Source organism: Rhipicephalus microplus, chromosome 8, assembly GCF_043290135.1.
Source record: "Rhipicephalus microplus isolate Deutch F79 chromosome 8, USDA_Rmic, whole genome shotgun sequence".
NCBI lineage: Eukaryota > Metazoa > Arthropoda > Arachnida > Ixodida > Ixodidae > Rhipicephalus > Rhipicephalus microplus.
The window spans coordinates 65,431,036-65,438,361 of NC_134707.1; positions in this window are offsets into that span (position 1 = coordinate 65,431,036).

Consider the following 7,326-nt stretch of genomic DNA (forward strand, 5'->3'; position numbering starts at 1 on the left):
CGCATAGGCATGTCTTCGCCACACCCATTTTCGTCGCCGCCGTAATCAGCGTCCACAAGCGGCGATGAAAATGCTATGGAATATGAAAAAGCAGTGACTCATGGCGGGAAGAATCATTTTGGGTTCGATTTTCTTTTAAGCGATGATTCCCAAATCGACGCTGGATTGAGCAGCGACGAAGCAGCTGGAGACTTATGCTTGGGACACGTTGGCTGGTAATACATATAAACGATGCGTGCATATTACTTGTTCGTGATGATCGTAGGCTAAAATAATCACATTCGTGCTCACGACTTCCACACAACTCACCCGAAGTCACTGTCACTGAACAAAACGCATGATTCACAGGAACGTGCTGCACGAAACAAGCAATACAAAGAAAGTGAAGCCATTGCTTCGCAAGCAGGCGTTGCCACCTGATGGCATCACATGTAGACACCGCAATAACAACACCTAAATTGACGACATCATAACTGCCCGCTCACCCTCACTAGAAGCCTTCAGAACATGTCAAAATACTGTCGATGTCTAATGGCCGGGAACGTGCCGACGAGCCTTGGGCGCTTGTCGCGCTCAGAATAGACCAACTTGTACATAACAGACTCGATTCATACTTCGATAAAAAATCTTGGATATCAAGCAATCATGATGAACGCCAAGTCTGGAGTTTGAAATAAGCATCATCATCATCATCATTAGTCCGACTACGTCCACTGCAGGACAAAGGCCTCTCCCATGTTTCACCCTTCAACTCGGTCATGTTCCTTCTGCTACCATTTTATACCCACAAATTTCTTAATCTCACCTGCCCACCTAACGTTCTGTCTCCCCTTCGTACGTTGGGCTTCTCTGGGAACAGAGTCTGTTACCCTTACTGACCAGCGGTTATCCTGCCGACGTGATACATGCCCGGCCGACGTCCATTCTTTCTTGTGGATTTCAACTATTACATCCTTAACCTCAGTTTTTTTCTCTGAGCCACTCTGTCCTTTTATTGCCTCTCAATGTTAACCTACCATTTTTATTTTCATCGCTAGCAGCGGCATGCTAAATTCAAGCTGAAACCTCTTTGTGCGCCTCCAAGTTTCTGCTTTGTAAGTAAGTACCGGCAAGATGCTAGTGTTTGTTATGTTCGTTATTCTTGATGGTTATTGGCAGATTACCTTTCATGATGTAAGAATGCTTGCGGAACGCGATCCACCAAATGCTTATTCGTCTAGGTATTTCACTGTCATGGTTCGGCTCGTCGTTTACTACCTGTCCTAATTGAGACTTATTTCTTTACAACCCACAGCTTCTCTCACCTATCGCATAGGGCTGTTTTCTGCCAAGAATGTTGCCTATTTGTTGGTTTTGTGTGTATTATAATAATACCTACTTTACTGTTTTCCTTTCCAGTTCTGTAATCGCGAGCTGTGTTTTCCCCCCTGAGTTACTGATCAAGGCAATGCAATCAGCGAATTGCAGGTTACTAAGATACTCTCCCTTAAATCTCATTTCTAGTTCTTCCCTATCTGATGTCCTCAAACCTGTAAACACGTGGTGAATACCATTCAAGAGATTGTGTCTCCCTACCTTGCACCGTTTTTATTCGGACTCTATCATGGCTGTTAATCCACTGTAGATTTCTACCAGTATGTTTATGCAAGGTTCTTCGATGCCCTGATTTCGCAGTGCATGTACTGCTTTTGTCTCCACTCAAATGTTTCTTCGTAATATATAAATGCTATGTATAGGGCTTGGTTGAACTCCGCACATTTCTCTACTACCTTATTGATAGGATGAATATGTCTTACTGTGGAGTAGCTTGTATGAAATACTGCTTGGTACTTAGGTGTATTTACCTCTAATATCGCCTTAATTCTAATATCTGATACTTTTGTGAATAGTTTGTATGAAATGGACAGTAAGCTAATTTGCCTGTTTTATTTCAAGTCCTTGATGTATTATTCCTCATGAACTAGGATGATGTTGGCATTCTTGGCATAATGTGTGGGTGTGAAATGTAGCTGATGGTGTCCTTCTATTCACTACCATGTGGTTTTTGGAATGAAGGAATGCAAATAATTTACGCTCCTGCTGCGAGGAACATGAAAGTTTTGCAGATGGTTAATTTTGGGCGATATGAATGGGGAGGGGTTTAACAAACTGTTCACGGAGGTTATTGTCCGAACCATGAAGTATATGACCCTGAGCCGGGTTATTTCATGCCATAAGGCGAGTTCCGAAAAGTTAAGCTTGAAATTTAATAACGGGACACTGGTCATGCTGTTATAATTGAATGAAGTAAAGTGAACTGCATGGTTCTGGAGTGCTTGTAGTTTATAAGTCAGCGTAGTGAAAGGATCCTAGAGAGATGATGCGTATTGAAGTAACGTATGAATTTAGGTGGTGCAAAAAAGCTTCTTAAGGGCTGACGGTGCCATGTAGCAGTTTCTTCAAAAATATCTGAGTGAATAAACAGCGATGGTGATGATTTGATGATTTACTGCAAACGATGGTTCTATTGCAAGTCACTGCAAATATGAACACCCAGATATTTCTAAGATGAATCAGCTTCGATGTAGATCGTTAAGATGAAAGTGTGGACATGAATGTGAGGTGTGACACACACTGATTGCTTTGTATTTTGATGTGTTTAGTTCCCTGTTCTATATGTAACACCTGTAAATACTTTATTTAAATTTGCCTGCGGCGAGGCAACATCGTCTTGGTTAGTTCTTTTCTGATAAAATACTCACTCATCTGTGAGTAATCATACATTAGATAAGATGTTACCCGCTAAGGTGAAAATGCGAGGACTGAATGTAGTCACTTGAGGTCATTTACGTGGACTATCTATTAGAGATAGGGCCATTAGTGCCTGAATGAAATAGTGGTTGTGGCAGCCCCATTAGTCCACAAAGAAGAAACCAATCTTTCCTTTACCACATTTTTGCTTTAAAGCGTAGCGTCGGAGTTAGATTAGGATGATGGTAATCTCGATAGTTAAGATGACCACGACGACACGTTTAAGGACTGGACAGGCCTTGCTGCTCGTTTCCTAGCAAACTTCAGTGTATTTACACACTGGCAATTTAATAGCATCAAAGGCCAGAGTAGCGACTAAAAAGCCTCACACTAAGCACTGGGCTGTATTAACGTCGGCGTTACTTGCCAAGCCTTTATTTTACTGCACACATCGACACCAACTTCTCGATCTAGTATCAAACGTTGGACCAGAGTCGGCGCCAAAGAAGACCTCTGTCTATGCTTCCCGGTCTCATCATGCAGCACTAAGCTCCCCTCCTCTTCATTTTTATCTACTAAGTACCTCCTGTCTCATCTGAGACGACCTCGTGGGACGAGCCACTTCTTGATGCTACTCCAATTCAGCAAACAACTCTTCTTTCCTAAGAGACGTGTGTCCGTATCTGCGTTTCCACACATTGCTGTCCACAAGCTCGAAGAATCCAGCTAAACAATAACTCTGTCGTTTTGTCAACGCACAGCTTTAAAAAATTTGGCTGATCACACCTACCTGGGAGACAATGTTATGCGAAGCACGTGGAGGAAAGGTGACCATGTTGCAATTTTTCCGTTGAGCGCAATGTCATGAAATGACGCTAAATATACGTACAAATCTTGCACACACAGACAAATGCTGAAAAGGTACAGATGTTTATATAACCAGTTGTTTGTACTTTCGCAACCTTGCCTACTGGAACAAGCATATTTCCAACACCAGAAGCTCATATGAAGCGCTGATGGTCGCGAGAATGCTGGCCCTCAACTCAGTTCATGGAAACTAACCAAAATTGTTGTGAAGCTGACGTGACGGCTGTATAAAAGAAGTACATATGTAACGTTTAAAAATATGGGTAGGAAGCACTGGAAACACTATTGACATTTCGCGAAAATTAGCGTCTATTTGAAAAGTAGTTCTGAGATCTGGCGTAGCTTTGTGGTAAAATGCTAATGCCTCAATTCCATGCAGAATGCTTGGGTTCAAACCCAGCTGCGACGCAGACATTTATTTTTCACATTCGTCGGATCGACGCCACCGATGTCGGGTATTTCTTAACGCTCGCCCGTTAAAATGGCCCATGTGTGTTCTCGTCTTTCCTGGGTAGATAGTAAGTGTTAATCAGCTGCGCCACATACCCGCATACCAGAGGCACATACCCGCCCGTCGGTATGTGCCACTGTCTGGCAAAAAGTGTTTGATGACGTACGCGATGGGATTGTGACATTATTCATGTCTTATTCAGCGCGTTATATTCATCATACCATCTGACTTTCTCATGCTAATTCTGGTTGTTGCCAACATAAGGGGGTGACCACGAGAGCAACCAAACGTAAGCGGCTAGATAGATAGATGGATAGATAGACAGACAGACAGACAGATAGATAGATAGATAGATAGATAGATAGATAGATAGATAGATAGATACGCTCAAAGTCGCCCAATTTTATTAAGGAATGCTTCGCATTTAAAAATTCAAAATACTTTCGCACAGCAACGAGTCTGGCTAGACAGCCGGTCAGCTGCCTGTAGTTAGTACACAAAATGCTGCCATCTGTCTACACTTACTGTGACTGCACACCGCCACATTGTCTTATCGGAAGCGGTATCATGACAGGAACCACTCGTTTCTCAGACTGGCTAACCGTGAAAACACTTCCATTGTGCGGGTAACACACCAGCACGAGGTGCAGTGAACAAAAGCTCACGTGGTTTGCTAACGAATGCGCGTGCAGAGGCGAACGGCTTAGTGTCCCGCCTGCGGTGCCTCTTTTCATTACCTCCCCTCTTTGTCAGGCGCCTCTACCGAATGGCCATTCTTCACTTGCCGAAACATAACTGTCGGGTTGTTGTATGCATTCTTGTTCATAGACTACAACGTCGTACTCTGTGTGTGCTAGAAATTATACATTGGTCCTGGTTTGCAATGTCAAGCTGCGCGCATGCGATTGCATGCGTGTTTTTATGCATGCGCGAGTTTCTGAATTTATTAAATATTGTCTGTGTTGAGCATGCGCACGCATTGCAATTGTTTTATGTGGTAGTCAGCTTTATTTTTTATAAATTGCGTTTTCATGTCTCGTGTATTCACTAAATTCATTGAAAAAGTTTTTCAACAGGTCATAAGTGATGGGCGTCCATTATTTAGTCCTTCATTTAGTCTGAACTCGCTATGTAAGTCTGCAAGTCTCTGCTCTGTAGCTAAGTACAGGAAAGATGCAGCTGTTATATACCTTCGTCTGGAGTGATAGTCGCAATCTACCTGTCAAGATTTGAGAGGGCTTGCCAAATGTGCTTTACCCCCTTCTTATTCTTCTAGTTACTTCGATCTCGTGGTTTGGCTCCATGCTTACATGTCAAAGGCAGACATAGTATTTTACAACTTCTAGTGCACTATTACCTATGTTGAAGCACTGTACTCTTCCGAGGTTGTTGTACATTACTTTTGTTTTCGGCAGAATAACCTTAGACCCTACCTTTCTGCTCACCTTGTCTAACTCCGTCATTATGAGTGGCGATTCGTCCCCTAAGTTACTAAGCAATGCAATGTCATGGCGAAGCGCAGATTATTAGGGTACTCTCCATGAACTTGTGTCCCTAACTCTTCCCGTTCTTGGCGTCTGAAAACCTCCTGTAAGCACGTGGCAAATAGCACTGGCCAGACGGTATCCACTTGCCTTACACCCCTCTATATTGGTATTCTGTTGCTTTATTTATGAAGCACTATGGTAGCAGTATCTCCTGCAGATTTCTTCTAGGTTGTTCATATATGCTTCGTCGAAGCCCTGGTTCTATAGTGTCTGCATTTCTACTGAATCAAATGCCTTTTTATAATCTATGAAGGCTATGTGTAGTGGTTGGCTGTATTCTGAGGATTTCTCTATTACCTGAATGATAGTATAAATGTGGCTGAATGTTGAGTAACCTGTTCAAATCCTGATTGTTCTTTTGGTAGTTTGAATTCTATTGTGGCCTTAATTTTGTTAGTAATTACTTTTGTAAAAAGCTTGCATACGATTAAGAGCAAGCTGATTGGCCTGTAATTCTTAAAGTATTTGTCATCTCGTTTCATAATTATCCAGATGATATTAGCATTCTTCCAAGATTCTGGTACTCTTACCGTCAGGAGATACCTTGTAATCAGGGTGGCTAGTTTTTCCAACACAATCTGTCCTCCATTTTTCAGCAGATCTGATTTTACCTAATCTTCACCAGCAGATTTGCCTTTTTGCATGCTCTCCAAGGCTTCTCTGAGTTATGACCAGTGTGGTGCTATCAGGGCTACTGCTAGTTCTTTTAGTAATGTTGGGGTTCGCGCCTACAAGTTGATCGCTGTAAAACTCCTCCTCTACTTTAACTGTCCTATCCATATTGCTAGTTATTAGGCCTTCCTCGTCCCTTAGTGCATACATGTTATTTGTGCCTATCCCATGTTTCTTCTACACTGCTTTGACGCTTTGTTTGTTCTTCAGAGCCTGTCCAATTTTTTCTATGTTATAACTTCTTACATTATATTCCTTACGCTTATCAATAAACTTGAAATTCTCCACAAATTTAACTTTTTCTGCTGTACTTGAGGCTTTCATGCTTTGATGCGTCTTAGTGAGGTTCTTTGTTTCATGGGACAGCTTGCCAATGTGCTATATAACTACCATACCTCCAACTTCCACTGCACACTCCGTAATGATACTTGTCAGATTATCATTCATTGTATGTACGCTAAGGTTCGTTTCCCCAATAAGAGCCAATTACCTGTTCTGAAGCGAGACTCTGAATTCCTGTACTTTTTTTCTCAGTGCTGGCTCATTGATTGGCTTCTTGTGTATAAGTCTACTAATAGCTTCACTCTATATTTGGTAGTGCCGATGCCATAATCTCCTACTGCCTGGTCTCCTGCCTGCTTCTTCCCTATCTTGGCATTGAAGTTTCTCATCAGAATAATATACTTTGTTTTTACCTTACTCAGTGCGAATTCTACGTTTTCATAGAAGATTTTAACTCACGCGCCATCATGACTTGATGTAGGCTCTTAAGTCGGTAGTATCTTCTTCTTGTATCTCCTAATGTATTTAATTACACTACCCTTTCATTTTTGCTATAGTATTCCTCTATGTTGCTTGATAAGCTTGTGTAGATAAGAAATCCCACTCCGACTTCTCTTCTATCAGCCAAGCCACAATAGCACAGGACATGACCATTCTTTGGCACTGTGTAGGCCTCATCTGTCTTCGTAACTTCACCGAGCCTCATTACGTCCGATTTATTACCCAATAGCTCCTCGAATAGTACAGCTAGGTTTGCCTCAGTAGAAAAGGTTCTAA